Consider the following 23545-nt stretch of genomic DNA (forward strand, 5'->3'; position numbering starts at 1 on the left):
TGGGCTGATGGCTCAGAGCCTGGATCCTGCTTCAGATTCTGTGTCTCCCTCTCTCTGCCCCTCCCCTGCTCGTGCTCTGTCTCTCTCTCTCAAAAATAAAGTTAAAAATATTAAAAACAAACAAACAAAAAAACAAGCACAGAGTCTCAGGTTTGCAAGATGAAAAAATGTTCTGGAGCTCAAGGGGGGTGAGGGCCGCAGAATGGTGTGAACGCATTAATGCCACTGAACTGTGCATTTAAAAATGGTTAAGATGAGGGGCGCCTGGGTGGCTCGGTCGGTTGGGTGTCCGACTTCAGCTCAGGTCATGACCTCACGGTCCGTGAGTTCGAGCCCCACGTCGGGCTCTGTGCTGACGGCTCAGAGCCAGGAGCCTGTTTCGGATTCTGTGTCTCCCTCTCTCTCTGACCCTCCCCCGTTCATGCTCTGTCTCTCTCTGTCTCAAAAATAAATAAACATTAAAAAAAATTTTTTTTTAAATAAAAATGGTTAAGATGATAATTTTACTTGTGTATCTTACCGCAATTTAAAAAAAAATTTTTTTTTTAACATTTATTTATTTTTGAGACAGAGAGAGACAGAACATGAACGGGGGAGGGTCAGAGAGAGAGGGAGACACAGAATCGGAAGCAGGCTCCAGGCTCTGAGCCATCAGCCCAGAGCCCGACGCGGGGCTCGAACTCACGGACCGCGAGATCGTGACCCGAGCTGAAGTCGGATGCTTAACCGACTGAGCCACCCAGGCGCCCCTCTTACCGCAATTAAAAAAAAAATCAGGGCAAAAGAGGCATGATCCTATTCTTGTTTTAAAAAAATTGTATCCCTAACTTATTACTGTATGCATAGAAAAATCTGGAGAGCTATACATAGAACTATATGCAGTTAAGTCTGAGGGCGGATCAGATAGCAGAGGGTTGTCTATACCATACACTCACTCTTCTGTTATTTAAATTTGGTACTTTTCTGAGCAGGAAAAATACCTGGGAAGAAAACCAGAAGTCTGTCCTCACCGTGCGGTTTCTGATGACAGTAAAAGTTTACCAGAAGTACCTGCCGTGTACTGTGTTAGGAAAAGGTTGGTCCACCCCTGCCTGCCCCACCCAGGTGACCGACACTCCACGGGGTGCTGTCCTCACTGCTGGGAAGCAGCACCCCAGGTTGGGTCGGCTCAGACCCTGGGGACAAATGACTTTTCCTCTGAGCCTCAGTTTCCTCAACTGCAAAATGGGAATATTACCGTACCTGCCTCAGAGGCTTACTGTGACTACTCAACATAATGCACCGTGTGGCACAGAGGAAGGTGTTACACTTACCACGACCCACCTGTCACTGCAGAAAACCTTCCCAGAACTCAGTGGGGGAAGACACCCAGGTGAGGGCTGAGCCACAAGGAATGGCATCTCCAAGTACAAACCAGACCCCCCAGAGCCCTCCAGGACCTGCCCCCGTCTCACAGACCACACTCAAGGGCCTTGAGCTTCTGGAGCCCCACCCAGGCTCAGGACCCCAGGAAAGGACGGAGGTAGAGAGCTGGCGATTTACTCTCAGAACCACCCCTTAGGTATCAAACCGATGTCGTTGATTTCCTCCTGATGCTTCTTACAGAGGGGGAAGGGAGTAAGCAATGATGTGCTGCCCTCTCCATCCCGGAGGGTGACCACCCAAGCGTGTTCCTGCCCCCAAGTCGGCCTATGGAGACTTGGCTTTCACACTCAAGCCGTGGCAGGCCGGCCAGGCTGCGGGTAAACAGGGCACAGTGAGCCTTTTGTTAAAGCCCAAACAGAGATGCTGGGCAAGCTTCCCAGGCAAGAGGGGAGGCAGGAGGCTGGCGCCCCTCCTTGTACCACACTTGGAAAGGCTGTCTCTCCAACACTCTCCCAGGGAAGGGGGGAGGGCCCTTCCCAAGAGGCCTGAGGAAGACGGTGGGTCGATGGCCCTGTCCCGGAAGGGCTCTGGGCCTGTGAATCTGCTCCTCGGTCAGCACCCCTGGGCCTCTTCTGGTCCCAGAGCTGGCAGTGGGAGGAAAGGTCGCACCTCGCCATCTGGTGCACACAGCCCCCACCCACTGAAGAGCAGGGCATTGCCCTCCAGGCCCCCACACCCACTTGGGGTGAGTCAGCAGCGGGCCAGGGGCACTGCCTGGCTTGGCACTCAGCCTGTGGAGCAAGGCACACCCTCACTTCCCGGGAAAGGAAGATGGGAGACAGTCGAGGCGGGAGGGGGAGGGAACAAGTTTCACTTCCAAACTGCTCTCATGTTTGGGCCAGGCCTCCCAAACAGGGCTGTCCTCATACAATCTCACAAGGCTGTGGCCTACCTTACAGGGTGAAGGGTGACAGGTGAGGGACACCCATCTGGGGCTCCTGGACTCACAGAGGCAACAGGCCAGGCTGGAGGCTCAAGCCACCCCCTCACCACACCAGGCTGGCATTAGCGCTCCTGGCTACCGGCGGGGACCATGTGCCAGCACTGAGCCCAGCACTTCCTGTGCCTCGGCTCCCAATCTCCACGAAAACCAGGAAGGTGGCTTTCCAATTCACCAGTGGGTGGTCTTGGGAAAGTCCTCTTACCTCCCAGGGCTCTGGGTTTCCTCATCTGTAAAATGGCTCGTGAGTTGTAGTGAGGACTGAACGAGGGAGTCCATGGAAAGCTTCTGGCCCGGTGCCTGCCACGTATTAAGACTCTGTAATGTTAGCTGCTGTTATTGTTATGGGAGGCGTCCTCATCAGTCCCTTTATGGGAGAGTGGTTAAGCGACCTGCCCAAGGCCACAGAGCTAGAAGATGGTGGGAAGGATCACCACCAGTCTGCCTTTCCATTATGCCAACCTGTGTCAAAGGCTAGTGGGGCTCCTGACCCTACCTGAGCACCTGGAACCCTGGAAATGCTTCCTAAGACAAGACCTCCTTTTCCCGAGGGGTACATGGAATCAAGGCTTCTGCAGGGAACCCGAGCAGAGCATACTCAGACGCCTCTGGTGTCTCAGGTATAGCTTTAAGGAGACTCTAGAAAGGAGCCCTGCTCTGTCAGGTCTGGGCCCAGAAGCCAGATGCCAGATCAGGGTCCGTGGTGGCAAAGGGGCCTTGGAGGTGGGCCTCGATCTGCTATGAATACCAGCACTGCCTGCCTGGACAGGTTACAAAATAGGGGCAGGAGCACCTAAAGGAGGCTGCAGACACATCTTCTGCTGAGATCCCAGGGGACTGGGACTGAGACCAAGGTAAGCTGCCTGTGGCCCAGCTCTCTGGGCTGGAGGGGGGTGCTGCCCCCAGAGATCCCAACACAGGGCACCAGGGGGGAGGTGTGAAGTGCAGGATCCCCGTGCACCCAGCTTCCTGCCACCCCCGCCCCCCACCGGAACATTTGTCAACAGCCGACTCCGGAGTTTGGTGCTGGCACCTCTGAGGGTGTCTAGGTGGCATGTGAGAGCTCTGGAATTTTACAGCCACTTTTACTCCGGTGGAAGGCCGCTCCAGGCAGGAGGCTATATTGCAGCAGCCTATTTAATTTTGAGGTTTTAGGCCCTCAAGAGACAGTTAAACATAGAACTTACTACGAGATGCAGCAGAAACGCATCGGGAGAGATAGCAGGGGATGTTTGCGGCTGGGAGTAAAAGCCGTTCTAGAAACCTCAGTCCCAACGCATCCTAGACAAGGGATGGTCAACCCCCCGACACGTTCTGGGAAGTCACTGGAATCCCCGCTGCTGAGGACAGCTCGGCCCTGCTTCTAGACCAAGGGTGTCAGATGGACGCCTTTGCCAGAGGTGGGGACCAGGGCTGAAAGCATCGCCCTGCTCAGTGTCTCCTGGGATGGTCCACAGACCGGCCGCCTCACGACAGCCTGGGAGCGTCCTCAGAATGCAGATTCCTGGGCCCACCCCTGCCCAGGTGTGTGGCGATGGGTCCCCGGGGAAACAGCATTGTCAACAAGCCCCCCCACCCCTACCCCAGGGAAGCTCTAAAGTACCTCCAAGCCTGAGAACCTGGAGAAAAAGAAAAACGGAAGGTGGGGTGGAAAGAGCACAGGCTGCCAAAGCTAACAGCTCCGGGTTCGAGTCCCAGCTGTGGTCTCTGACCCTGTAAAAACGGTGGAGCCATCTCATAGAGGAGACCGTGGCGGGGAGCTGCCATATGTATGCAGTGACCCGACATACCACCCAGTGCTCCGACTGTGGCCACTGGGGACAACTGGGGGACAGGAAGGCCCTGCCGTTAGAACGAGGGAGAAGGCGGACAGCCCAATTCCTGGAGCCAAAGTGTCTCCAGAGAGAAGGAAAAGAAACTGCAGGGAAAGAACAGGAGGAGGAAACCCGGTGAGGAAGAAGGTCAGGTCAGGGAGCCTGAGAAGGCCACCAGGTCAGGGACACCTCGTTCCCAGCTCGACCCTGCCAGACCACAAAACCAGGCTGCCAGGCCTGAAATCCCTCCTGCCCCAACAGAGCATCTTCAGACCCGGGTCCCAGGGCAGGCCCTCTGCCTTCTCCTCCCCTGCCCACCCTCAAGGTTAAAACCTGAAAGGAGAGGGGCATCTGGCTGGCTCAGTCGGTGGAGCATGTGACTCTTGATTTTGGGGGTTGTGAGTTCGAGCCCCGTGTTGGGTGTAGAGTTTACTTAAAAACAAAATCTTTAAAAAATTTTTTTAATGTTTATTTTTGAGAGAGAGAGAGAGAGAGAGAGAGAGAGAGAGAGAGGGAGGGAGGGGCAGGGTATAAGCGGGGCAGGGGCTTATACACAGAGAGGGGGAGACACAGAATCTGAAGCAGGCTCCAGGCTCTGACCTGTCGGCACAGAGCCCCACACGGTGCTTGAACTCACGGACTGGGAGATCATGACCTGAGCCGAAAGTTGGATGCTTAACCAACTGAGCCACCCAGATGCCCCCAAAAATAAAATCTTAAAAATAAGACAAAACAGAACAAAACAAAACCGAATAGGAGCATTCCAAAGGGACCAAGACTTTCCCCAGGAATTGCCAGGGTCAGTGAGTCAGGGCCAGACTCAGGCAACACAGCAATTCGTGCATGTCCCTTCCAACCCCCCCCACCTGGCCCCTGCCCTAGGTAGACAGAGGAGGCCGAAACCTCTCAGGCCAGCCCAGGCCGTTCCCTCCAAGCTGTCCCTGGCACGGAGGAGGATTTCTGATCTCAGATAAGTAGGACCTGCTGCTTCCCACTCATCGCTGGCCAGAAGAACTTCGGCTCAGGCTTCCCCTTCCTCTCCAGGAGGTAGAGTTCCTCAAAACCAACAGGAAACTCCTACAGGGCAGGGCTGGGGTTTGCTGACCTCCTCTCAGTAAACAGGAGAGTCCACAAAATCACACACCAGGTATTTCCTACCCCCCTCGGTGCTGTTGTCAATGCGCTAACAGCTCAAAACCCCAGAAAGGTGAGGATGGGGGCAGTGGGGCTGTGCTGACGGGGACTCACACACGGATCCACCCTGTGCCTGGGAAAGAGGGCCTGCGGGAACCAGGAAATGAAGCAAGAGCAAGCTGTGAACCAGCCGCCCTAGCGAGACTTGACATGGGGAAAATAAGCAAACAGTAACACCACATGTGGAACCATACCCTCCCCATTCACCTCTCCGGGGATGGGATCGCGGGAGACTTTCGCTTTCCGTGACATCAAAATCAAAATGTTATAAAAACATATAATGAACATGCAACTCTGCTGATAGTTAAAAAAAAAAAAAAAAAAATTACTGTTTCTTTTAAAATCCAGGCTGGGGAGGGCCAGGCCCTCCTTAACAAAAAGCTGAGGTGCCAGGTGGATGCAGCGAGGCCTGGGGCACAGAACAAAGGACCCTGGCTCAGGATTCCAGGATCTGGTTCCAGCCCCACATCCCTGCCTGCCTTCCTGAACTCTTGGGCAACTTTCCCCACTTTGAGCTTTAGTTCCCACATCTATAAACGAGGGATGAAGGCCACTGCCTGAGTTTCTCCAAATGATCAGAGGAAATCATTGACAAGGGTGGGTTTTACAAATGATACAGCCATCTAGCCACGTACCCGCTAAGGTTATGAGACACGTCCTGGGACACACGCTGCTAAGTGCCTTCCCTATATCAACATATTTAAAGCAAGATGAGGTACTAAAATCATCACATTTTTATGGCTAAGGGAACAGAGGCTCAGAGAGGTACAGCGGCTGGCCCACAGTCACTCACCAAACCCACATCCCAGACTATGAAGTCTGGGTCCCAACCAGTGCACTTTCCCACCTTTGGGAACTGTTTTCCAAAGCGTGGGCCAAGGAACCCCAGTCCCCAAAGACGTCCACGCGCTCAATTAACTGTGGCGACGCGCAACTTGCCGGCCCCCTCTCAGAGACTCATCGTGCTCCCTTAGATGCAGTCAAGGCTAAGAAGTCCCACAGCAAGGTCAAGTCGTTTCCCAGAGTCATCCAACCACTGCGACCACAGGTACAGGCGTTCCACGGAACAACACCTTGGGAAATGTGGTCACAGGACGGTCCGGTTAACAAGTCAGACCGACCAGATCTGGGCTGGGGGAGACAACAAACAGAGGTTCGCAAGGAAACCTAATGTTGGCGTTTGAAGTACAGCTAGCACATACTCCTCAGCTGGCCATGGAGTCGGGAGGAGGAAGAAGAATTCTCTCCTGCCACCTTTGCCCTAGATGCCCTGGACCCGTAGTAAGAATAGCAAAGGACCGCAGAGATGGAGATACTGCCCTTTGCCCCCTCGGCTGGGGCAGACACCTGACTGGAGGCTGGCCTGGCGGTGGAGGTTGGCGGGGGGGGGGGGGGGGGGGGGGGGGCGGTCCTTACCCCTTGGACGGTTCTGCTATCTGCGTGCTGGCTGTCGGTGCTGAGGCTGGCCCACGTCTGTCTGGGCAGGGTCCTGGCATTCCTCTCGCTCCATGGAAGCTGCCTCCCTACGAGGAAGCAAGAGCTACTGTCAGCAGGGATGTGTGTGGCTATCAAGAGTTACCTGCTGTGCTGCCAACATTTTCTGAGTGCTTGCTCAGTGCCAGGCCCCAGACTGGGCTCTGGGGTGACAAGAGAGAACCAGACAGCCTACTGGGAGACGCCAAGGCAACGATTACAGTCAGCTCTTGGGAGCCCAGGGCTCTGCTGGGGGTACCCGGAAGCTACGGGGACACAGAGGAAGCATGAGACCCAGAGCGGTGGGGTCAGAGAAGGCTCCCTGGGAAAGGTGTCGCCTGAGTTGACTTCTAAGGAAGAGCAGAGGTTGGAGAAAGAGTACAAGTTCGCCTGGAAGGGAGAGAACGCGACATCTAGACAACGCTGAGTGGTTCAGCCTGGCCAGATCTAGGACCGGAGGTGGGAAGTGACAGGACGTGAGTTCCCGTGGGGCGAGCTGAGTCCAGGCAAAGGCACAGCTTCAGCCCAGACACACGAGTTCGACGCATACACAAGACCCAGCCAGCACCTGTTAGGAAGCATTTAGTGAGTATCTAAACACGCGAGGCACTCTGCTCAAAACCATTCACAAGACTGGAAAAGACAAGTTAGCAGGGTGGGAACAGAAGTGTGATCAGACTACAGTAGGGGTAAGGGGGAGTATCCAGACCACTAGGAGTTGAGACTGTGGCCCCCCAGCCATCGGGAAAGGCCAAAGGATATGCAGGAGTTAGCAGGAAGGAGGGAGTGCAGGTGGGGAGTGCACGGGCAGACAAAGGGACTCAAATGGCTCTAAGAGGGACTGTGGAGCCTTTTAACCACTTATGCGAGTAAGCATTTAAAGACACCTACTCAGGGCTAGGCACCATGCTGGGAGGAAAGAAGCAGAAGACAGTCTCCAACCCAGAGGAGAGGTACAGAAGTCAATAACCCAGCAAATCCACACAAGGGAGATGGCCACTAGCAGTAAAGCACCTAGAGCTGTAAAGGCACGGAGGCCACTAAGCCAGACTCTAATCCCCCCCACCCTTCTCAAGGACAGGATACCCACTGAGGCTGGGCAGCCCAGTCACTTGCCCAGGGCACAGCCCGGACCAGAAGTCAGGCCTCAGGACTCCCTGTCACTGATTCTTCTAGTCTCACCTCTTCCAGGAAATACACACTGCACACTCCCAACATGTTCACCCTGAGCTAATGCCTCCTTCCTCTGTAATATTTCTATTGTTACGCTGGCCATTGTATCAACGTTTTCCTGCCTGCCTCTCCTCCCAGACTGCAGCTCAGAGGAGGCCAGGGACCATGTTCTCTAGCATCATTTCTGGTCCAGGCCAGGCACTTACTAAGGAATAGCTGCCTGGCTGGCTGGCTGGCTGGCTGGATGAATCAAGGGATAGAGAGATGGTGTACTGGGCTCTAGGGCCACCCGACTTCTCATGAGGTCTTAGACCATTAACCTGTGCTTCAGTGTCCCCGTGTGAAAATGTGGAATCACCACCACTCTCAGGAGAGGCAGTCAGGAACCAGGCCAATCCCTTCCCTCCAGCTCCTACAGGTGAGGTCCAGGCCAAGCCAGATAGCAACCCAAGGCCCAGCCACTTCCCCACGTTCTGACCTACTGGGGCAGTCCTCAGGACCCTCTCCTGTCCAGAAAGGCCACTCAAAATTTGCAGAGGAAACTGCTTCCTAGTGGGTGGGCCCAAGGGATGGAGCACAAAAGCATATGGTTGAGTTTGGGGGAGGAGGGAGATTGGGGGCAAGAGTCACAAACATTTCTTGGGCCCCTGCTCTGTGCCCTGGACGGCAGAGAGATATTAGACTCTACCCCAAAGCACCACTAAGACCAGGAAGACAGGGAGGCAGAGGCCCTTAATTCATGCCCCAGCATCTCTCCAGTCCTCCAGAACAAGTCATTGCCTTCCCTTGAGAGCCAGAGAAAGACTTGACCTTCACGAAGGCAATGCTCAGTGTGACTGAGCTATGGGCACTGCCCAGTCCCTCTGAACAAACTCCCACCACCCCCCCCACCCCCTCCACAGGAAGTATCGCCAATAGCAGACCTCCTCCTCCTCCTGCCTCCAGTCGGTCTGACTGCTGGTCTCTCTGTTCAGAGGGGTTAAAGAAACTCCTAATGGAGAAGGTGGGAGAGACCCATGGAAGCCTTTCGGCTGCACCGAATCCCTCCTCCACAGTCTAGGCCCAAATTCCCTTTCCCTCCCCAAGCTCTCTCCCTCCTCATCCTCACACCTCATTCTCAAAAGTCTTCCTGGAGTAGAACTGGAGAAGAAGCATCAGAGGAGTGTGATCAGCCCCACCCTTCCAGCCAAGTCCTGATCAGAAGGCTGTTGGACACCACCCCCCCCTCCAACCATCTCTCCTCCTTCCCAAAAAAGGCAGTAGTTGCATCAGCTGAGAACCAGCCGAATCTTGGTTCACTACAGTCCAGACCAAGGAGAAGAAGCAGTCAATAAAAGAAGCAGAATCATCATGAACCCCAACCACCTCGGCCATGCTCCTTCAGCCTGGTAACCAACTTTGCTGGATCTCCAGCCTGGACCGCATCAGATCTCGTTCTCAGGCCCATATGGATGCACAGGACGTGGGCAGGGCCTGGGGTCTCGGACCCTGAACCATTCTTCCTAGGAACCCCTGTTCACACGGGGGGCCCAAGATCTTGGCCAGGGATCCTGCCCCCCAAGTCGGGGCACTATTCCCGCCTGATCAAAAGGAGGGAGGGGTCCCGGGGCCAGGAGCCCAGGAGAAGAGAACAGGGGAAACCTCTGAAAACGAAATGAAAGCTGCCAAGGAGAAAGCTCAGAGGTGGAACCTCTAGCAAGGGGGGAGTGTGTGCGTGTAGGGGTTAGGATCTGAGGGAAACCCAGGGGATGACAAGGGGACCTGGGGGAGCCCAGGCGGAAACTCCCGGTCTGTAGAGCACAGGGAGGCACTGGGGTGCCTGGGAGGGGGCTCGCGCGCCCCGGCACCGGGGAGAGGGTGGGGTCCCGGAGACCTGGAATACCCGGGAGCCTGGAGGTGGGCCAAATTGAGCCGCGGCGGGGGCCCCCAGGGAGCCAGCCCGGGCGGGCAGAGCCCAAGCTGCCCGGGGCGCCGGGGCCGGGCAGCTGGTTGGGGGCGGGTAGGAGTGGGTTTCTAAAGGTGACAGTTCGCGCCCCTTTCCCCGCCCCACCTACTCACCTTGTCCCGTCGGGTCCGGCTGCCCGGCAGGCAGCCCCGCGCCCCGGCCGCTCCGTCCCGCCGCCGGCTGCTGCGCCCCTCCGGCGCCTCCTTTTGTTTGTCCCTCACTGCACCACTCAACCTCCTCCGCCCCGGAAGTGACGTCACCGCCGGCTCGAGCGCGGCAGCTAGGGCGTCGCCATTTTTTTGACGGGAGTTCTCTCCTTGTCTTTACACCCTCGGCTCCCTACTGGCGCCATGTTGATTTGGGGCGGAAGTAGCGGAACCCGGGCTTGGCCCCCTTAAAGGGACAGGGACTGCTGTAACCTTCGGGGCTCGCCGGGGGACGAGCGGTGAAGCCGCCGAGGCCGGGGTGAGTATCCGGTGCCTGCGCGTTGCTGCTGCTCCGATGCCGGGTGCCGAGGCCGGACGACCTGTTAACCGGTTCCGAGATCGTTTGTGCCAGAAAACTCGCTGCGTTTGGTGCTGCTGGTACGGCGGAGTGGCTGCGCCGAAATCTTAACCCAACCTGGAGCTGCCCGCGGGGATAAATTGCACGCGCTAGACGCTGACCCGCACTTGGACGCTGGGAACCCGCCAGGCGGGTCCTCTGCACCCATATCCTTCACCCCCCATCCCCCGCGATAGTACCTGTGGTGAGCATGGAGCCCCAGGTAACTCGGTCATTTATAGGCAGAGCCGGGACCCAGCTCTATGGAGCCCGAGTCCTCGCAGTTCCCACACTGATGATAGTAACAGCAACCACATTAAGAAATAATCCACACAGTGGAATGCTGTGCAGCCACTAAAACGAAAAATGTTCAATATGCACTAACATCGAACGAGTTCCAAGATACCTTAGATTTTTAAAAAACAGGAAAGGGCAAAAGAACAGCGTAGATCGGCGCTACAGTTTGTGTAAAAGAACGTGTGTAAGGAGTGTGCGTGTCTGCGGGTGTGTGCAGCAGGCGTCTGGTAAGATGCACAAGAAGTTTTAACTGTGGTGGCCTCGGACAGAGCTGGAGTCCTGGGCAAGGGGGGAGAATTTACCAGCATGTGCACAGGTTAGTTATTTTTTGAGTAAGGTGATGTGTAAGATAATAACTGCTGGCATCCGTCAAGTGTGGAGCCAGTGCCTGGTTTCAGCCCTCCTGCTGGAAGGTCCGATTTTTCCCTTGTCGTGAGAGGAGGAAATAGGCTCAGAGATTAGGGACTTTAGTAATATCTCACGGCCAGCAAGAGGAGAAGCTGGAATTTGAGCCCTGGAGGGTTTTACCTTTAATGCCCATAGTCTCCAGGCCCCACTTCTTAGCGGGAAGCTTTTTTGTTATTAACCACACAACAGCCAGTGTGGAGTCTGGCACACCGTAAGTATCCAGTAACTGTCGATTGGCTGTTTACTGGCTGAGCAGGTAGAACAAGAATAGAACGAAGAGAAGAAACACTGGGGGCCAGAGCCCAGACTGGAGTCCAAGGCTTGCCCCCATCCATCTTGGGGGCTGTGAACCTGGCATATCCCTCCCTGAGCCTCCATGTCCCCATCTATAGAGCTAACAGTCATGACCACCACCCCTGCCACCGGTGCTCCCACCTGTCCTACCCTGTGCATTACACGCAGATCCGTCCCATTTTACAGATCAGTAAGTGAAGCATAGAGAAATTAAGGAAGTTGCCCAAAGAGGGTCCCCACAAGGCCTGACTCCCCCACTTCACTGAGAGAGGTTGCGGGGCTCCTGGGTCTCTCCCTCAGCCTCCAGGCACTAATGCTTTGGGAGACCTACGCTTCTGGTTGAGCTGCCAGAGACTGAGGATCTGGTGGGGAACAGGATACACGGTTCCTGTCCCTGGAGTCTAGTGAGGGTGACGGACAACCCAGCAGTTAACGTCCCTGATGAGCTCTGTGGTGGATGGAAGCTCAGGTCGTAGTTGTACAGTGGCAGGGGCATCTGGCTCCGTCCGTCCGGGTGGAGTCAGAGAGGGCGTCTCAAAGTAGGTAACTTTTAATCTGTGTCTGAAAGATGGGCAGGGTGTCCGGAAGGAGGAACGATGAGACTAGAGACCCAAGCAGAGCGGTGACCCACGTGATCAGAGACCGCACAGGTTGGAAATGTTCAGTCTGGCTTCTGCACGAATCACTCCTTGCTCCTGGAGATGCCTTCTCAGGACCACATCTGTGGCTTTTCCACCCTCCACTCCACACTTCACCTTTGGTGCAGCTCCAAACAGGAGGACGCCCTGATTTTATAATCCAGGTGGGGGCGACAAAGGAACACGGGAGAGTTCATAGAAAGGAGGAAGTTCTTTACTGACACACCCACCTCCCACACAGACCCCACCCCCACCCCATCCCCCAAATTCCGCCGGCCTCCAGATTGGCGGCCAATTTGCTGTAGCAGAAACTCTGCCCTGGTGAGCAAAGGCGTCAGCACTGGGAGCTCCCGTCTTCCAGGCTGCTTAAGCCCGCTTGGTTTCTCAGGTTGAGTGCTGGCCATGACCCCTCCTCTTCCCCCCTGGTTCTGTACAGTTCTGTAGCCAGCTGGGCAAAGTCACACCAGCTACGGTGGGAGAGGTACTCCTGCCCCAGCCGACGTGGGGCCACATCCCACTGCCAGACGGCACTGCCAGTTCCTTGAAAGAACTACCAGATGGTCATTCTGCTTCCTCATTCCTGGACAGCAGTGTAAGCTCTGGATTTACAGCTGGGGTCCTTCTGTGATTTTCTAGGACTCTGACTTTGGGTAAGTCATTTCCCTGCTCTGAGCCTTAGTTTCTCCATCGGTAAAAGTGGTAGAACTGTTTCTAATGTTCTTGCCAGGCATTAAATATATAAACATATGGGGCGCCTGGGTGGCTCAGTCGGTAGAGCGCCGACTTCGGCTCAGCTCACGATCTCGCGGTCCGTGAGTTCGAGCCCCGCGTCGGGCCCCTGTGCTGACCGCTCAGAGCCCGGAGCCTGTTTCAGATTCTGTGTCTCCCTCTCTCTGACCCTCCCCCGTTCATGCTCTGTCTCTCTCTGTCTCAAAAATAAAAACGTTAAAAAAAAAATTAAAAAAAAAAAAAAAAAAAAAAAAATATATATATATATATATATATATATATATATATATAAACATAGAGGGGCACATTGCTGGCTGAGTCGGTAGAGCATGGGAGTCTTAATCTCAGGATTGTAAGTCTGAGTCCCATGTTGGAGTACTCAAAAAAAAAAAAAAAGACCCTTCCTTTATTAAAAAAAATAATTTTTTAAATTGAAAAAAATAAATGTATAAACATATATAGTTTCTCCCATGTGTAAAAGTACCTCAAAGAGTGAGGTTTCGATTTTGGATCTGGGTCCTGTGCCAGGAGGAAGGAGTGGGCTACCTCCTGTGTGTCTTACTCAGGGTCTCCACCCACCAGCCCCCCTGGCCCAGAAACCTGCCTCTGGGCTTCAGAAGTCATTTCTCTCTCCTTTGCCGGTTCCAAAGTCTAGGGAAAACTATGTGTAAGTCAGTGTGCTTGTTAGATCTCTCCAGACAAGTTGTCACTTCCCTTGGGTCAGAACCGTTGACTCAACAAGTTTTCAGGAAACATGTGTCTTGTAGGGATTATCTGCTTTTAGATTTGAGAGAGAGAGAGAGAGAGAGAGAGAGAGAGAGAGAGAAAAGAGGAAGAAAAGTCAAGATTCATTTTCTGGCATGAGACTTTGTTGCCCTGCTTGATTAACAAATTTTCATGGAAACCGTATTTGTTTCAGTGTCAACAGCTTCTTATTGACGGGTTCCTGTGGGCCAGGACCTGTCTTGAATGCTTTCTGTGAATGACTGCATTATGGCTATCCCCTTGTACAGACAAGGAAACTGAGCCTAGAGATCTGGCTTGTGGCATGGAATGAGCACGGTCCAGAGTGGAGCTTGGGACCACTCCATCCATGTCCAAGCTTTCATTTTCTGGGATTGTTCGTGGAACAGGCTGGTCTTGCCTGGGCACGGTACCCCTTCCCCAGGCCCCTTCTCCAGAGGCACCATCATTTCCGTTTTGTCAGTAACTGGGAGCATCCGACGTTTTGAGCCCGGAGGATGCTAAACATCCTTCCAGACACCGGATAGATCTTCCCAGTAGAGAACTGACTCACCCCAAATACTAAGTGTGCCCCTTTTGAGAAACACTAAAACCAACTCTCTGTATTGCGTAGAATGGGCTTAGGTGATGTGGGCCCAAGCCAAAATCCCCTTGCTTGCCCTCGCAAGCTGCCATGTGGTATGGAAGCCCAAAGGACATGACTCCGGTCCCCAGGGGAGCTGACAGAGGTGGCAATACCCACCTCCTGAAAAGAGGGATGTTTGGGGCAAGACTTTGGACTTTGGAAGCCTGTGAACCCCAAGATTTGAATCCCAAAGTAGGCTCTCAGCTGAATGACCTTTGTTGTTCTCCTTTGAGAAAAATAGGGATGACAGTGCCTTCCTACTAGGTTTTTCTCAAGATTACAGAAGTGCTGGGGCACCTGGGTGGCTCAGTCAGTTAAGTGTCCGACTTCAGCTCAGGTCACGATCTCACGATCTGTGAGTTCAAGCCCCACATCAGGCTCTGTGCTGACAGCTCAGAGCCTGGAGCCTGCTTTGGGTTCTGTGTCTCCCTCTCTGTCTGCCCCTCCCCCGCTCATGCTCTGTCTCTCTCCTCTCAAAAATAAATAAACATTAAAAAATAATAATAATTTAAAAAAAAAGATTACAGAAGTGCAGGGGTCAGATGTAGAGTAGGTGATCTCTGAGTTCAGAGGAAGGCCCAAGTGGACACGGAGGGAGAGACGAGGCACGGCTGAGACTGGACCCTGCCAAGGAGATCAAACTGGGGGGCATGCAGGGCAGGGCCACAGACGTCTATTCGAAAACAAATTAGGGGCACCTGGCTGGCTCGGTTGGTAGAGCATGCGACTCTTGATCTCAGGGTCATGAGTTCAAGCCTCACGTTGGGCATGGAGCCTACCCAAAATAAAAAGTTACGAACAAAAAAACAAAAGCAAACAATCTGTATGCTCGGAAGAGGAGAGAACATAGAACCTGCAGAGTCTGTCTGCATTCAGGCCAACTCCAAAGGCCAGCTACCGGGGCTTTGGATCCGGTATTAACGCGGGCTTCTTGGCAAGACTGATCCAATGGGACACGTGGCTGACATCAGCCACCAGAGACTTCGTCACTGAGGCATTTCCCGAGGGGTCATTCACCTGCTGGCCAAGAGGTGGCCCAGGATCTGCCCAAGCTGGTAGAGTTCTGTGTTGGGGGAGGGCACTAACCACTGGCACCCAGCCCCTGGCCTGGCAGCAAGGAAGCCTGAGACCTTAGAGGCCAGTGGGGAGCGGCCCTGGAAGGTGTCCTAAAGGTCATCTTGTGCATTTCTGCTCCCCTCCAGGCGGGGCTGGCCTCCCCAGTGCTGCCATAGCGCCTGCCTTGCCTACAATGCTTACGGGACTAATAGTTGAGGACTGATGATAACAATGACGACATTTGTGGAGCACAGATTCTCTGCGGGTACCGCGCTAAGCGATTTTCTTGTGTCCTCTCACTGGCTTCTCACTACAACTCTGTGAGGCAGGTGCTACCGTCGTTCCTACACAGAAATGATTCTTAGAAAAAAAGAAGTGTGTGGGGAGGTACGCCTGAGCGGCTCAGTCAGTTAAGCCTCCGACTCTTGATCTCGGCTCAGGTCATGATCCCACGGCTCGTGAGTTTGAACCCTGCGTGGGGGCTCCGCGCGCGGACAGTGCAGAGCCTGCTTGGGATTCTCTCTCTCCCCCTCTCTCCGCCCCTCCCTTGCTGTCTCTCAAAATAAATAAATAAATTTTAAAAGCAAAAAAGACACGCTTCTCAGAAAGGTTTAATACTTTGCAAAAAGTCACACGGCTAGTAAATGGCTTCAGTCCAAGGTCTGTCTGATTCCAGAGCTTTACAGCCTTGTAAAAAAAAAAAAAAAAAAGTACACAAGTTTATAAGACCCCAAACCCAGTCCCAGAGAAAGCCACTATTAATAATTTAGTGGTGTCCCTGGAAACAGCCTTCTGCACAAATACATACATGATCAAGCTGTCCTTGCTTTACACGGCAGAACGAGTTTCAGACGCCGCGGTTCAGTGAAGTAACTCCAGTGTCTCAACAACACGATTCAGATTTCGGTTGCCATGTTCTATTAACTATGAGCAGTTGCATGAAGTACAGACCTTCCTACCCTCCGGTCCACACGTGACTGCGGCAACATCGGGTGTGCTTGGTGGTCGGTGACTAATCACATTGCTTCTTCCAAAGCCTGACCCTGATTGGTCACGGTGCACGGTATTCAGTTCACACACCGACCCCAAAGCTCGGGGTCGTGTTGACCTCTGTCTCCCAGTGATAAACCCAGACGACAGGCTACAAAACCGGATAATCAGATGAAGGAACTGGCCAACAAAGACGAAAAGTGCAGCAAAGAAATGCAGAGTGTAAATGGGGTGATAAAAGAAATAGCCCGTTGTGGGGATGTTGACACAGCAGCTCGTTGCTGTTCCAGAAACTCCAGATGTGCAACCAGAGACACTTAGTGAAGGCAAATTGATCGACATAGGTGACGAATGTGGCTCTGATGAAGGATGAAGGTGTCCCAGAGGAAGTGATGCCGGCACATTAAAGGAACTCCCAGATATACTTCATGACATTGAAGTACAAGGGATAAAATTGAAGTTGATCTAAACTCAGAAAGGAGTGTGTTCATTCATCAGTGCTGAGAAAAGATTCTTGTTCCGTATCCTAAGTTACACAACTAGAAAGCAAGCATTGTTCAAACTACTCTCAGTAATTCCCTGCCCACCCCCCCAGACTTATTGAGTTATAATTGACAAATAAAACTGTAATACATTTGAGGGACCTGGGTGGCTCAGTCAGTACAGTGTCCGACTCTTGATTTCAGCTCAGGTCCCAGGGTCATGGGATCGAACCCCAAGTCAGGCTCCGTGTGGAGTGTGGAGCCTGCCTGGGATTCTCTCTCTCTCTCTCTCTCTCTCTCTCTCTCTCTCAAAAATTAAAATTAAAAAATTATTAAGTTTGTGATACATTTAAATTATACATGATGATTTGATACATGTATATATTGTGAAGTTATTCCCACAATCAAGTTAATTAATACATCCATTACTTTACATAGCTATCTTTCTTTTTTTTCTCCCCCCCACCCCCGCCTTGGTGAGAAGTCTTAAGATCTACTCTCCTAGCAAATTTAAATTGTACAATACAGGGGTGCCGGGGCCACTTGAGTGGCTCAGTCGGTTGAGTGACCGACTTTGGCTCAGGTTATGATCTCACGGTCTGTGGGTTCAAGCCCTGCATCGGGCTCTGCGCTGACAGCATTGATCCTGCTTGGGATTCTCTCTATCCCTCTCTCTCTGCCCCTCTTGCTCTCTCTCGCTCGCTCTTAAAAATAAATAAATAAACTTTAAAAAATTAGACGATATATTGTCTATTTTATCATTGACATCTATATTATCTATATTATCTAATATCATCTATATTATCTAATATCATCTATATTAGATATCTAATATCATCTATATTATCTATTGTCTAGATTATCAACTCTAGTCACCATTTCCATATTAGGTCCGCAGAACTCATTCATCTTTTAGCAAAGATTATACCCTTTCATCAGCCTGTCCCCACGCCCCTTACCCTTAAGGGGTTGCTCCCCTTAGCCCAGCAGCCACCATTCTACTCTGTTTCCAGCAGTTCAACTTTTTCCCACCCAGATTCTGCACATAAATGACCCCACACAGTGTCTGCCTTTGGCTTATTTTACCCGGCATCGCACCTGCCAGATTCATTCGTGTTGTAGCAAATGGCAGACCTTCCTTCTTTTTTAAGGCTGGATAACATTCCGTTATATACAGAAACCACATTTTCTTTCTCTTTTTTTCCAGTTCACATCAGATTTACTGTTTCATAATAATAGCATGCTTGAGGATAATCACGTCACTAAAACATTACAGGACATCAAATGACAAGCTTCTGGAACTCCATTTTTAGATATTCCTTTGTTAGCGTTCTGTGAAGGATTTTGAATGCGTTTGCTTTCAATTCTTTCCTTGCAGTTAGACTAGGACAGTGAATTACACTCATTTGAACCAGTAGTCTACATCTCCTCACTTGTGGGTTTGCATGTGTGTATGTTTTGAGTTTTTGACAACAATGTAGTGTGGTGCTTTAGTTTTATTACAAGACATTTAGGAATCACATTTGAAAACAATGAAAGTAATCTGTGTCCTTCCTTTATGTGTGTGTGTTTTCTAACAAGCAAACACATGACCAACCTTAGTAATTCTGTTTCTCACTGCTCTCTGCCGTTTCTCTGCCCAAAGTTCTTGCTGTTCCTTGTACAAACTTAATAATTTCCAGGCCACATGTCTTTGCTTTGGCCGTTTCTTTTCCTTGGAATCTCCCCCTTAACCATCGTCAAATCTTACTCATGTTAAACACCCACATATAAAACAAATGAATTCTTTCTTCATTGTAGTTGGGGTAATTATGCTGTCCTCCAGGACTCCCTTTGTATTCTTTTTTCTCAGGTACCTCATGCTTTCTGCCTGTGATACTGTGGACTCTCTGAGCAAATGACTTGTCATGTTGAGATTATGTTTGAATACGAATAGTGTTTATAATAATGGTATACCTTATTTTTTTATTTTTTCCTATCTTTTAAAAAAATTTTTTTTAATTTTATTTTTTTAATTTACATCCAAATTAGCATATAGTGCAACAATGATTTCAGCAGTAGATTCCTTAATGCCCCTTACCCATTTAGCCCATCCCCCCTCCCCCAACCCCTCCACTAACCCTCTGTTTGTTCTCCATATTTATGAGTCTCTTATGCTTTGTCCGCCTGCCTGTTTTTATATTATTTTTGTTTCCCTTCCCTTATGTTCATCTGTTTTATCTCTTAAAGTCCTCATATGAGTGAAGTCATATGATATTTGTCTTTCTCTTACTAATTTCACTTAGCATAATACCTCCAGTGCCATCCACGTAGTTGCAAAAGGCAAGATTTCATTCTTTTTGATTGCCGAGTAATACTCCATTGTCTATATAGACCACATCTTCTTTATCCATTCATCCATCGATGGACATTTGGGCTCTTTCCATCCTTTGGCTATTGTTGAGAGTGCTACTATAAACATGGGGGTGCATGTGTCCCTTCGAAACAGCACACCTGTATCCCTTGGATAAATGCCTAGTAGTGCCATTGCTGGGTAGTAGGGTAGTTCTATTTTTAGTTTTTTTGAGGAACCTCCATACTGTTTTCCAGAGTGGCTGCACCAGCTTGCATTCCCACATAAACCACATTTTCTTTATCCATCCATCCATCCGTGAACACATAGGATGTTTCCATATCTTGGCTATTGTGAATAATGTAATGAACATGGGAGTACGGGTATCTCTTCAAGAGAGTGATTCTGTTTCCTTTGGAGAGCCACCCTGAAGATTATCCTTGATACATTTAAAAAAAAATTTTTTTAATGTTTACTTTTGAAAGAGAGAGACAGAGACAGAGTGTGAGCAGGGGAAGGACAGAGAGAGAGGGAGACATAGAATCCGAAGCAGGCTCCAGGTTCTGAGCTGTTAGCATAGAGCCCAACGTGGGGCTCAAACCCATGAACCATGAGATCATGACCTGAGCCGAAGTCGGACGCTTAACTGACTGAGCCACCCAGGCACCCACTTGATACATTTTTTTTTTTTTTTTACAAAAAAAATTTTTTTTTGAGAGAGAAAGAGCCTGCAAATGGGGAAGAGGGGCAGAGGGAGAGAGAGAATCCCAAGCAGGCTCCACACTCAGCACAGAGCCTGCCACGGGGCTCGATCCAATGACCCTAGGATCAAACTTGGGAGTCAGACACTTAACTGACTGAGCCACCAGGGTGCCCGCATTTTCTAAAGTAGGCTCTACACCCAACGTGGGGCTTGGGCTCAGGACCCTGGATGTCAAAAGTCGCATGCTAGATCCACTGAGCCAGCCAGGCACCCCACTGATACATTTTTGTAAAGAAAGAAAACACTTTAGGGGCGCCTGGGTGGCTGAGTTTTTTGTGTCTGACTCTTAATTTCACCTCAGGTCATGATCCCAGGGTGGCTGGCAACACGGAGCTTGCTTGGGATTCTCTCTCTCTCTCTCTCTCCCTCCCCCTCTCTGCCCCTCCCCTGCTTGTACTGGGCTCTCTCTTTCTCAAAATAAATAAATTAGCATTAAAAAAACATTTTAAATAAAAAAGGCAAATGGGCTTATATTGTTCTTCAACAGCTATTTTTTTATCACCCTACCTTATAAAAATTGAAGTGAAATTCACATAACCTACAATCAACCATTTTAAAGTGTACAAGTCAGTGGCATTCAGTGTATTCACGATGTTGTGTGCAACCTCCACTCCTCTCTAGTTTCCAAACTTTCTCATTACTCCAGAAAAGCACTTTTTACCCACTAAGTGATCACTCCTCGTCTCTCCCTCCTGTCTCCTGTTTACTACTGACCTCCTTCAGACTGTATGGATTTGCCTATTCTAGATGTCACCTATGAAAGGAACCGTATCCTGTTGTCACGTCCTATGTCTGGCTTCTTTCACTTAGTATGTTTTCAAAGTGCAGCCAAGCTGCTGCATGAGTCGGTATGTCTATTGTTCCTTTCTATGGCTGAATAATGTTCTGTTGTGCGGACATACCACCGTGTACTCGTTCATCCACTGATGGACACGTAGATTATTTCCACCTTTTGATAATTATCAACAGTGCTCCTGCGGACGTTCGTGTACACGTTTCTGCGTGAGGGTGGATTTTCATTTCTTTTCAGTATATTACCTAGGAGTGAAATTGCTAGGTTGTAAGGTAGTTCTATGTTTGGACATCATAAAAATTGAAACTTGTGCATCAAAGGACACTAGCAAGAATGTGGTCAAGGTCGTTGATTCCCTTCAAGTCCAACTCCATTCTTTTGTGTATGGCTATCAAGCTGTCGTAGCACATTTGTTGCAAAGACTGTTTCTTCTCGAATCCATTGAATCGTTTTGTCACCCTTGTCAAAAATGAGCTGACCAGGGGTGCCTGGCTGGCTCTGCCATTAGAGCATCTGACTCGATCTCAGGGTCGTCAGTTCAAGCCACACGTTGAGTGTAGAGATTACTTAAAAAAAAAAAAAAAAAAAAAAAAGACATGTGTTTAAAAAAAAAATCAACTGGCTGTAGATATTTAGGTTTGTTTCTGGGCTCTCTGTTCTAGTCATTTGGTCTGTATGTCTGAGTCAGTACCACACTATTTTGGTTACTGAAGCTTTGTAGTCAGCTTTGATATCAACCTGCCTTTTTCATGTAACCTGAACATCTTGATGGAACCTTTCTCATGGATTTTAAAGTGATGGAACACGGATGGTTCTGGCAGGCTGCCTCGCACAAAGAAAGTGTGCGGTAAATAAAAGGTCTTAGGTCTTAGGACAGACCTCAGGGCTATAGAGCAGTCGGCTTCCTAGAGGTTGAGGGGTGAGGCATGGGGAGTTGGAGGCGAGTGGGGCCTGAGAAAGGCCACCTGCAGAGCCACCAGGTGCCTGTGAATGAGGCCCCTGTGGCCGTCCCTGGATTGTCCCAGTCAGTGGGAGGACTCTGGACTGGAAGGTCAGCAGGCCCACCTCACGGTAGGCCCGGACAAACATGCTCCCTGCTGGGGGCCCCCTCAGTGCAGTGAGGCCACAGTACCCTCCTGTGGCACAAAGGTCACCCTCTGCCCAAATGTGTGGAGTCCCAGGGCCAACTAGGCGGAAGTCTAGGCAGTGCCGGTTCCTTGCACCCCCTGCTGGCAGCTTCCAGAACAACAAGTCCTTCAAACCCTCTCCTTGCCCAGGGCACCACTTTGAACACCTGGTGGTGTTCCTGGTGAGGGCCACCCACAGGGCCACCTGTCCCTTCCTGGCCTCAGATCAGACCCTCAGTGCCTTCTCCCTCCCCTTCAAGTTTCTGGAAACTGCCCCCACTACACCTGCATGCTCACAGACAGACACAGAGATGTGTGCACATGCTCAAATACAGCCACTCATATTTGCGCGTGAAGTCGTAACCACAAACAATTTACCTACGTTCAAGGTCACATTGTGACTTTCATGGGGCCCTTTCTCCATTAAAAGAAGTATAAGTTGTATTTTACAACCATGAGGTATAAAGAATGAACATCATCTAGACTGGATTTGTTATTATACGTTCATCATTATTATATTCCCTTCCCCCCCCCCCCCCTTACTTTAAGATAAAACTCGGGATGCCTGGGTGGCTCACTCGGTTAAGTGGCTGGCTCTTGACATTGGTTCAGGTCATGATCTCACGGTTTGTGAGATCAAGTCCCGTGTCCAGCTCTGTGCTGATGGCGTGAGCCTGCTTGGGATTCTCTCTCCCTCTCTCTCTGCCCCTCCCCTGCTCATGCTAGCTCTCTCTCTCAAAAATAATAATAATAATAAGTAAACATTAAAAAAATTAAAAAATAATAAAATAAAATAAATTAAAATTTAAAATAAATTAAAACACTTTCATGGGCTCCTCAACGTATGGTAGGTCCTGAGCCCTATGCCTTCTGCAGAGGTCTGATAGAGAAGTCAGCCCTGCCAATGAACATAAGTGAATTCACACACATCTAGCCCCACATGTCATAGTTTCGCTAGTGACCCAGTGAGCATTCATTAACTGCCCACTCTGTTAGGAATATCTATCATTTGCTGGGCATCTTTTATGTGCCGGGCACTAAGGAAAATGCTTTCCATGAATTATCTTATTTTTATTGATTTTATCCCCAAGGAGACTGACATTCAGAGAGGTGAAGTGACTTGCCTCAGCTCACACGGCCAAGATCTGCGGGATACCAAAGTCTGTGTTCTACTCCTCCCCGCAGGGGACTATTCCAGGCTCAGTCCCGGGCAGGCACAAAGGGTCTGGCAGCAGTAGGACAGATCTGCCCCACAGAGGGTGCAGCGTGATGCTAACTCCCATTCCCCAAGACTCACCCAGGGCACACGCACCACCGCCTACAGGACTGTCCCCTGCAGTGAAAGCCGGAGGCTGGTTTCCAGCTCGAGCCCCGAGGCGGCCAGACTGGTTAAGTACATCCTCATCCAGCACGGGCTCTCCTTGCCCTCTGTGAAGCCAGGGGGCCTTGGCCACCTCGAACCCCAAGACACCACCTTTCCCCAGAGCAGGCAGTGCCCAGAGAGGGTGAGAGGGGCTGAGGTTGTGGCAGAGGAGGGGGAAGGGCCATGAGCTGGGTGGGATCTTTTCCCTTGTGAGTGTAACCTTCTGCCCTGTACCGGGCAGTGGGTGGTGCGGACCCTCCTTCGACCTCCAGAAGCTCAATATGAGCGTTAGTTGTTATATTATGTTTATTACCAGTGTCTTTGCCTGTTAATGGAGGTGAGGAAAGCACGTTCTTTCCGGGGCCTTTAAAAGGGTCTGATGATCGGAGCGCCTGGG

The 23545-nt window shown here is 51.0% G+C and overlaps 2 protein-coding genes across 11 annotated transcripts in view; one reads left to right on the plus strand and one right to left on the minus strand.

The window, feature by feature from the left end:
* LRRC8A (leucine rich repeat containing 8 VRAC subunit A) overlaps positions 1-10223 on the minus strand; it is a 31586-nt gene extending 21363 nt beyond the window's left edge. For 2 of the 5 annotated variants that reach the window (XR_009251375.1, XR_009251374.1), the window contains exons 1-2: positions 10078-10223; positions 6790-6896 (exon numbers count right to left, since the gene is read on the minus strand). The gene's annotated coding sequence lies outside the window, so the exon portion shown is untranslated. Of the gene's footprint in view, positions 1-544; positions 6505-6789; positions 6897-10077 lie in introns of those variants that run through there. The other 3 variants (XR_009251373.1, XM_058693865.1, XM_058693866.1) reach the window with 3 other exon arrangements.
* Positions 10224-10322: 99 nt separating this feature from the next.
* KYAT1 (kynurenine aminotransferase 1) overlaps positions 10323-23545 on the plus strand; it is a 34871-nt gene continuing 21648 nt past the window's right edge. Inside the window, exons 1-2 of one of the 6 annotated variants that reach the window (XM_058693873.1) lie at positions 10415-10429; positions 12581-12798. The gene's annotated coding sequence lies outside the window, so the exon portion shown is untranslated. Of the gene's footprint in view, positions 10434-12441; positions 12799-23545 lie in introns of those variants that run through there. The other 5 variants (XM_058693872.1, XM_058693876.1, XM_058693871.1 and 2 more) reach the window with 5 other exon arrangements.

This window comes from Neofelis nebulosa, chromosome 12 (assembly GCF_028018385.1).
Source record: "Neofelis nebulosa isolate mNeoNeb1 chromosome 12, mNeoNeb1.pri, whole genome shotgun sequence".
NCBI classification, from domain to species: domain Eukaryota; kingdom Metazoa; phylum Chordata; class Mammalia; order Carnivora; family Felidae; genus Neofelis; species Neofelis nebulosa.